Source organism: Lycium barbarum, chromosome 10 (genome assembly GCF_019175385.1).
Source record: "Lycium barbarum isolate Lr01 chromosome 10, ASM1917538v2, whole genome shotgun sequence".
In the NCBI taxonomy this organism is placed as follows: domain Eukaryota; kingdom Viridiplantae; phylum Streptophyta; class Magnoliopsida; order Solanales; family Solanaceae; genus Lycium; species Lycium barbarum.
This window is the reverse complement of record NC_083346.1, coordinates 32,366,417-32,375,135: the sequence shown is the minus strand read 5'-3', so window position 1 is coordinate 32,375,135 and position 8,719 is coordinate 32,366,417.

The following is an 8,719-nucleotide window of genomic DNA, read 5'->3' as shown; positions in this document are numbered from 1 at the left end:
TATCACCGATTCATTTAATCTTTCTTGAGATATTAGATAAAGAGCTTCTTTTTGAGATTGTATACAAATTTCAGTTTTTCACATCCTTCTTTTTTGAGTTTTGAGTGACTTGATTGATATTTTCTAGTTGCTATATTTGAATTTTAACATGTAATAAAAAAGAATACACTTATGGAGAAAAGTATAAAAAGACAACAAATGTGAAATTTTAAAAAAAGGCAATAGAAAGCTCTATCAATAGGGCATGATTCTAGAAGTTGGTAATTTAGTATAAAAATAAACTTTTATAACTTCAATTTGCTATATTTTAAGCAGGTTTATCTATAAATATTCTTTGGATGTTTTTATGGTAAAAATATTTAGTATAAAAACTTAAACTCTTTGAGACGATAGATAGCTTAGTAGGAAGAAGAAGAAAAATTAAAATTATGAGAAAGTAAATCAGAGAAAGAAGATTATTCATGTGAGAATGTAATAAACTGTCTAACAGTGATTACTTGTTACATTGCTAAACAATTTTATTTCCTTTCTGAAGAGGTTGTATATCATTTTATCTTACAATATTCAACATTTTTCTTAAGAACTTAATCATAAAACTTAGTACCACAAATAAAAAAAATGGAGCCTCCAAAATGCGGAAGCCTAAAGCCTTTGCTTCAGCAGCTTGGCCCTTTAGCCGGACTTGGTTGGGATAGTTTAGCTAGCCAATAAGCCAAAAGTTGAAAAGAGGTATTACAACCATCATTTGGGATGTCCAAGTATCAAGGATGTACCAATCAAAATTGGTCCCTGTGTGCAACTGGTGATATAAAATCAAATACTGGACTGGACCATTTGCATGATTCACGTGTTCCCAATTATGTATTTTTGTTGGACAATTAGGATCTTTTCAGTTTTCGCTTTTGGGAGAGTGGGGTCTTGTCTTGGAATACAGCTTACATTGCGCTTTTACATTGCCCTGTCGTGTGTGTTAGGGTGTGTGTAAATGTGATGAGAGCACACTTTTGTTTAGTTAAGGATATCCAAAACGTGTAGTTCTTTTATTATGTGCCAAACACATGAAATGTCTTTTGACTATGGTGAAAAATTTAGGCGGGAGGTCATTATTTGTACCATATTAGTCGTCATTTAAAATGTAATTGAGAACTAGATACTTGTTAGTGCAGAAATAATATTGAACCAGAATACTTCTACTTAAAATATGGAAAAACTCTAGTAGAGTGTTGGAGTTCAAAACTTTTATAAGTTTAATCGAGTGTGATGGAGTTCGAAAATTTACTGGAATTTTAAACTCTAAAAAAATTTCATGAAGTTTAAACCTTTATCAGTTCAAACTCAAAGAACGATTCATAAAACTCTTGAATAGGAAAGAGGGGGGAAACTGACGATGAGATCAATCGTAGGCCAATGAACAGATCTAAATCAACGTCAATAAATAGCTTTTCGTAAATAAAGATAGATACCCTGACTATTCACACTTTCCGGAAAGATGAGTACTTTTTCTTCTCCGTATTTCAATCCAAAGACACTTTGCTCTAAAGGTAGAGTGGGGATGATCTGAAAGAAATAAATGAAGAATGGGCCTGTGATGAAGTTCTTTTTAAAAAGGCCAAACTCATCAGGCGGCCCCTTGTGGTCGCCAACATCTCACTTAGACACCTCAACTACACCTTGTTTCATTTAGACACTTGAGGTGGATCCTTCTTGTGTTATTTAAACACTTTTCGCTGACTTGACAAGTTGTGTGGATTTCACACCAAACAGGTGCGTGGAAAGGCCAAAGATCATTTTTTTGTCTGTTTAATTTCCTTCTCTTCTTCTTTTTCTTCATTCTTTTTTCTACCATCTTCCTACCATCATCGTCATTACTGCCGCCGCTACCACTATAAGAAAAAAAAATCAGTTACATTTTTAATTCAACTCAATTTCTTGCTTTCTCTCCTAATAAAAAGAAAAACAAATATCAAAGGAACTCATCGAAACACCATTAAAGGGTTCTTTAGAAAGCTTAAAGGTTTAAAATAGGTTACTTTATTTGATGAAAATTTTGAAAAATTAATGCTGGGGTTGTCTTTGGGTCTTCGTGGGGTATCTTTAGCTAAAGTGAGTTTTTCTTAAAATTTGGTATTAAAATCGTGGTTGGAACAAGAACACACACAAAAATGGTGAAGAACACCAAGAACATGATTTCAAAAAAAATCTTTTGTTAGTAATTGTGTGTTTTTTTTTTTTTTTTTGTGTAGGGTTTAGAAAATAGATTTTTTAATCTTTTTTGAAATATTAGTTTACTCAAAATTATTTTTTATATTATTATGGGATCAAATGACACATGTCATAATTTAATTTGTCATTTTGCCATGTCATCGGCAAGTGTGTTACACACACATTACATATTTGACTAATTCAGCGAAAAGTGTCTAAATGACACAGTAAGGGTCCACCTTAGATGTCTAAATGGAACAAGGTTTAGTTGGGGTGTCTAAGTGAAAGATCTTAACGACCACAAGGGGCCGCTGATGGGTTTGGCCTTTTAAAATGCAACTGGTATTCAGATAATTTTAACTGCTTGGCAGGGCAACCTGAATTATGTGCCGTTCTTGTGAGTGCTTTCGTGTTAAAAGACTGACTAAGCTAAATATTTGCCAATTTTTTCAGATAATGATAACAAGTGAGGCCCGAACTCAGGTCCTCTGCCGACATTAATAGTATGAAGTGTGATCATCTCATTTAAAAGTTTTAAGTTGTTAGAGAATGTACACCTTTATTTTTGTTAACCAAACAAATGAAAAAGATAGTATAACATTTACTTTATTCTTTTGAATATACTTACAAGTTACATCAGTCATCACTTGTTCAATCATAAAATGGCTAGTGGAGCTTCACCGATCCATAACAAAAACTGAAGTCAATCCTAAATTGGACAATCAAAAGTCAGCTACGAATATACAACAGAGAGAACACGCCTCATTCGAAATAAGATGTCTATAGCTTAAAGATGAGCAAATGTGTAAGTCATCATTGTACACGAGACGAATTCCCCAACTTTTCAGGAAAATATTCTTCCTCAAAGAATTTGCAGAAAAATCGATTTGATACCAATTGTTTGGGCTGTCTAAGTGGTTTTTGTACATCTACCAATATTCCTCAAATGGAACATAGGCAAGACATGTGTGATCTGAAGCAACATTCTTGTTTGTTCCTACAAAACAATGTTCATTAGGCAACTTGTGCTCCTCCAGTGGCGGCTTTTGATTGTAAACTCGATTGAAATGCTTGCCATTTCCTGTAGGTAACCTTCCTGAACTGATAACCATGTTGTTTCAAGGTCAGACACAACACAGATGGAAAATCCCATGAACTGATCATTGTATCAATTGTTTGGCAGCTGCATTGAAATCGAAGTTCCGTTAAGTTTGTAGCCAAACCACTCTGGAACTTGTTCTCCGGGTAGGTAAATGCTAAAGTCGCCACTTTTAACACTGCACTTTTGCAGCGTAAAATCACAATATTCATGTTAGTTTAAGAATCTATCTATTGTTTCATTGAACTGACTCATTTAAGTAGGGAGTGAGGCGACTACAATTTGGAAATGGCTGTAAAGATCATCCTACTCCACTGCATATATTCCCCTTAAAAATGTTGATGCTGATGGACTTATCTAATTATCAATAGCTGCTATATCCTTACTTTCAAATTAGCATTACTTTCATCTATTATCATTTTTGCCAGTGTTGAACTATATGAAGCCAAGAAACATGCGGTTTTGTTTCATATCTAAGAGCCCTTTCTACATTTTTTGTTACATCCCGTATTTTCGTGCGTTGGAAAGCGTGCGAGTTAAATGACATTAGTAACGGAAGCGAGGTTATCCCTCAACCTTATAGGTGGTATTGATGGTACAGATGTGTTATAAATATTAGAAGTTAAACAAAGCTAAGAAAATAAGTTTCGTCGAGGTTCAAAATTTATTTAAATGAAATACAGTCCAAGCTATAATATCCTGTATTTTTGGACTAGGAAATCGAACCGTCCAGGATGAGAAAATTGTACCGATTGTAAGATTTGGTCATAGTCAAACATGAAGATAAAAGAATTCGGTGTACACGAGAAATGGAGTCCCGAGATGATTTAAGATGGAAAAGTGTGACGACGATGACTAGAAATAATATTTTATGTGTGGCAAGTGAGGTTCTAAACAAGTGCTATGCACACGGGTATAATAAATATATAAGCACTATTTAAATGGATTGAGATCAAGAAATTAATTATGCGGGTAAATTACCAAGTGTTGGATTGTGAGTGGGTACCAATTAAATAAATCTACCGGACCAAAAAAAAAAAGGGATAAACACTATCCTAGTGTGGCCACGTGGGGCCATGCCAAGAAAAAGAAAATATGACTCATTGACATATAAGTGGAAGCATTCTGATGAGTTTCCAAGGTAATAACACATGGAAAAGGTAGTTGGGCCCCACGGTGAAGGAATGATGAAAAGAGTTGAGCTTTCATTTCATTCAGATCAAAAGAAAAACGTGTGCAATATTTGTGCAATGTTTTTTTTTTTTTTTTTTTGGAAACTCCAGGAAAACCCGCAGCCGCTACCCTTCGGGTGCGCACTGGGTAAACCCCCCTGTGGAATGTTGCTAACATGACTTGTTCTAATTTTATACGACTAAAGAATATTTTAACAAAGTAATTAATTAAAGTGGTTAGGTAGATAAGTGCTTAGGTTGATGAGCTTCTACGTGGCTGCATGCAGGGGCGGACCTAGTAAGAGCCCAGGGGGTCCGAACCCCCTTCGGCGAAAAATTGCACTGTATATACAAGGTGAAAATTATTTTTTATGTATATATAGTAGACGTTGAACCCCCTTAGCTTCTTCATTTATGGCTTCTTTATATTTTTGAACCCCCTTAGCATAAATCCTGGCTCCGCCACTAGCTGCATGTAAGGAAACAATATATGACTATCATCCTACATATATTATTTAAGTGCATGCAAAGGTGAAGTGGCACGTTTTTGGAAGTGTGGGATAAGAGGTGGTTCCATAATTTACAAAGGAAATTAGTGACTAATGCTTTCAGATAAAGTCATGAATATCGTTAGGGGTGTTCAAACGAGACCGAAAAACCGATCCGAACCGATAAACCAAGTCAAACCGATTTAATAAACCGAAAACCGGCTCGGTTTGGTTTGGTTTGGTTTTAGATTTTTAAAAACCGATAACATTTGGTTTGGTTTGGTGTTACTCATAAAAAAAATCGAACTAAACCGAACCGAACCGAACCGATAAATATGTACATATTTAAAATATTATATATATTTATATATGTTAATATTTATATATGTTAATTAAACTTTATCTATTTTTTAACTTCTTCATAATTTAGGACCATTCCAAGAGAAAAGTCTAGCCCATGTTCCCCAAGCCCATTTACAATTAAAGTAAAATAAAAATCTCTTATTGAATAGTTAACATAAATAAACTCTCCATGATTACATTTGTCTGTTAAGAGATTTCTCTGCTGAATTTTCTTATTCTACTTTTTGGTAATCTTTTTTTTTTTTTTTTAATACAAACACATGCTAAATATTCTAAAAAGAAGTTATGTTTTGTGAGTGCACCATGCACTATCTTTTGTTCCTTTTTTCTCTTTTTCATGATGTCCATTCTTGTCTGTTGTGGCTAGGCTTGTTAAGTGGTACTTTGTGTTGTTGCGTGCCAGCTTCACCACAGCTCCACATCAGAATCATCATTAAGGCAACATAGCTTCGTCCTTTCAAGATGAACAACAACCGCTCTTGCCGGTTGGCTTGCCATTCTGTTCTTGATTGAAGCAGCCATAGCCATGAAAGCCTGTTCTACATTAGTGGCACTTTTTGCACTTGTTTCCATGAACGGTATGCCAATTTCATCAGCAAAAGCCTAAGCTGTCTCTGTGGAAACTACCTTCTGTGCTGTGAGATCACACTTATTTCCAACAAGAAGTTTGTTCACATTATCACTTGCATATCGGTCTATTTCACTCAACCATTGCTTGACATTGTTGAAGCTCTCTTGGTCGGTTACATCATAAACCACAATTATTCCGTGTGCACCGCGATAGTACAAGAAGCTTTAATCCCTGTAAGTCTGTAACTTTTTCTTCCCTTTTATTTTTTGGTTACTTTTTGTATGTTCCCTACTCTTTGTTTGTGTAATTATTTTTGTGTCTTTGAAGTTTTACTTGAATGAATTGCTTCTCTAGTCTTTCATCTTGTATGTGTTTTTTATTTTATTTCTCTGTTATTTTAGATTTTCTCCACTGATTTAGATTTTTTCTGTTGATTTAGTTTTTATCTAATGATTTTGAATTTCTCTATTTATTTAGATTTTTGGATACTTTTTTTCAGATGGAAACTACAACTACTCAAAAGTGCAAGTTTGTAAATAAGTTTGTCAATTTTTTTGCATTATAAAATATATTATTACAACCCGGAAAAACCAAACCAAACCGATAAAACCGACAAAACCGATAGAATTTATACTATAATGGTTTGGTTTGGTCTGAATATTAAAAAAAACCGCCTTGATTGGTTTGGTTTGGTTTTAACCAAAAACCGAGTCAAACCGGACCATGAACACCTCTAAATATCATTATGTGGGGGGTCGTATCATAAGGAGGCAAATGTTAAGTGGTGGGCCCTTATGTTCCAAGAGAATAAAGGAAAGGATATACACACTGAGATCTGATTTCTTTTTCCTCACTTCTAATATAGCAACTTTCATTTTATATTACATAGTCACGTAGGGAAGTGGTATGCAGCTTGTTTTTTTTTTTTTCACAATAAGTAGCAACGAAAATCTCATATTATGGCAGCGACGTGTGTTTCTGTTTTTGGAGAAAGAAAAGTATAATTTTCCTCAAGAATAACGTAAAGGTTATACCACGTTTGTTTCCTCCGGGCAATAGCAAACCAGAGATTTGTTTGAAGTAAAGCAAAATGGAAGAATAGTATTTCTTGGCATACAAGGTAAGAATCCTCCTCTCCTCAGTATATTTAAATTCAACCCATTCATAGTTAAATTGTGAGACGGGAATTACTAAATTGATTGCGGGAAATTGGATAAATGTTATTGTTATCATGTGGACTGTTTGGTGGTTGAATTGTTTGGTGTACGGGAATATCGTGAGATTGGCTGTAGTTGTTGTCGTTATTATATTATGGATATACGGAAATAAAGAAGTATATACAAGCATTGGCATCCGAATGTATATTGGGCTGTTTTGGGAGTAATTTAAGAATAGATTTAATTCTAGTTTGATATGAAATTGTTGGTATTGTTGTTGTCGGTATTTTTATTGATGTTTAGCTAAATTGGAATCTCGAGGATTGTTAAGTTTACAGGGGAAATGCTGCCCGAATTTTGTTAAGTTTCATTCGTACTTGGATTGGTTAGTAAGTGATGTGAATAATCTAACTGTGGCCTATGTTATCTTAATTTTAGACCTGCGAGCTCGAGAAGTAGACGTTGGACATTAGATAGAGTTCAAGGTATGTGAGGCTAGTCCTTTATTTCTATGACATGAATCTTATAGCTTGACTCTCTTTTTATCCATGAGTTCCCTTAAGTTCCGGAAAATATAAGTCTATGTCCATAATTAGCCACACAAGGTAATGAGTAAAGTATAGAAATCCTAATACTCATGTTGTGATGATCCTATGATGTTAATGATGGCATTTATTGCTTACACTCACCTTATATGCTAATTCCTTCAAGGTGAGGCAAGATGTCAATGAATGTTCCATAATGACGTCGGAAGCCACCGACCTTACGTCACTCCGATATAGTTATGATTTTTGATTGAGCTCTTATGCATGCTTTATATATATATGTATGTATTTTCTCACACCGCGCCGCGCTATAGTCGGCCGGGCAGGCACGTAGATGTGCACACCACTATAGTGGGCAGCTTATACCCCGGACGAGGGAGGCCTGGACGCAGGCTATGATTATCACACCGCTCCTACATGGACGGGCAGCTTATACATTATCACACCGTACCTATATGGACGGGCAACTTATATATATATATATATATATATATATATATATATACGTACATGACATGATAATGATTATGAGTAAGTCAGCATGCATTATTTCAGTTATATTTGATAGCCAGTACAGATTGCTCTTTCTTGATGCCTCCTTATCTCATTGATGCCTTCATATTTCATTGATATATTGTTACTGTTTATGCCTCTCATACTCAGTACAATATTCGTACTGACGTCCGTTTTCTTCGGACGCTGTGTTCATGCCCACAGGTAGACAGGGAGGTGAGCTTGATCCAGATTCTTAGTAGCTGTCAGCTGATTGAGAGCACTCCATTGTTCGGAGGTGCTTATGTTTATTCTTTTGGTTCCTTTATGTATTTTGCGCACGACAGAGTCTTGTTCCATCTATATGTATAGTATCTCAGTAGAGGCTCGTAGATGCGTAGTGTGGGTTAGATGGTCTCACGAGATGTTATTATATGTATATGTTATTTTGATGGCCGAGAGACACATGTATATAAAAGTATTTATGTTTTCATATAAAATACGATTTTCTCGTAATTTGAGTATAAAGTTGATAAAAGAGCATTAAGTGAGTAAGATGAATAATAAAACGAGTGGTGCTCGGTGGCTAGTCCCGGGTACCCGTCGCGGCCCCTAGCTGGGTCGTGACAT